Below are 554 nucleotides of genomic sequence, written 5' to 3'. Positions count from 1 at the left end.
AATGATGATCCACTATTTTACATCGTGGAAAATCATCTTTGTAGAATAAGCAAAATTTAAATCAGGATTGCATCCATATAATAAAACTTATATAGAAACTTATCTGACATCTATAAATATAAAAATAGAAATTATAATACACTGTGATATTACACTGTGATCATTAACCTTTCTCTCGTCTGAGACGACTGGAATAGATATTACGTATTTTTTTCTTTCCCATTTCTTTCTCTAAATCTACTATTACAAGATTAAACAATTGCGGGCTCAGAAGACACCCTTGTCTTTCCACCATCCAAAATCCTCTTCTTATCTCCTTCCCTGTCCTCACCCTACAAATATATATAAATAACAAGTATATAAATATAAATAATAAATAAAATATAAGTTGCGACCGCACTCACGAGCGTAGTGCAACTTCGTCGCTCGTCCGACCCGCGTAATTCCGCGAAAACGATAAAAGCAAATCTAATGCGCGATTAACCGTAACTCAGGCATCTCGCCTATCGAAAACGGGAATAAAGTTGGGCGCCAGGCACGTTATAGAGAGTGCC

This window comes from Wasmannia auropunctata, unplaced genomic scaffold (assembly GCF_000956235.1).
Source record: "Wasmannia auropunctata unplaced genomic scaffold, wasmannia.A_1.0 LD335842.1, whole genome shotgun sequence".
Lineage (NCBI taxonomy): Eukaryota > Metazoa > Arthropoda > Insecta > Hymenoptera > Formicidae > Wasmannia > Wasmannia auropunctata.
The sequence above is the reverse complement of the archived record's forward strand: the minus strand, read 5'-3'. Positions refer to the sequence as shown.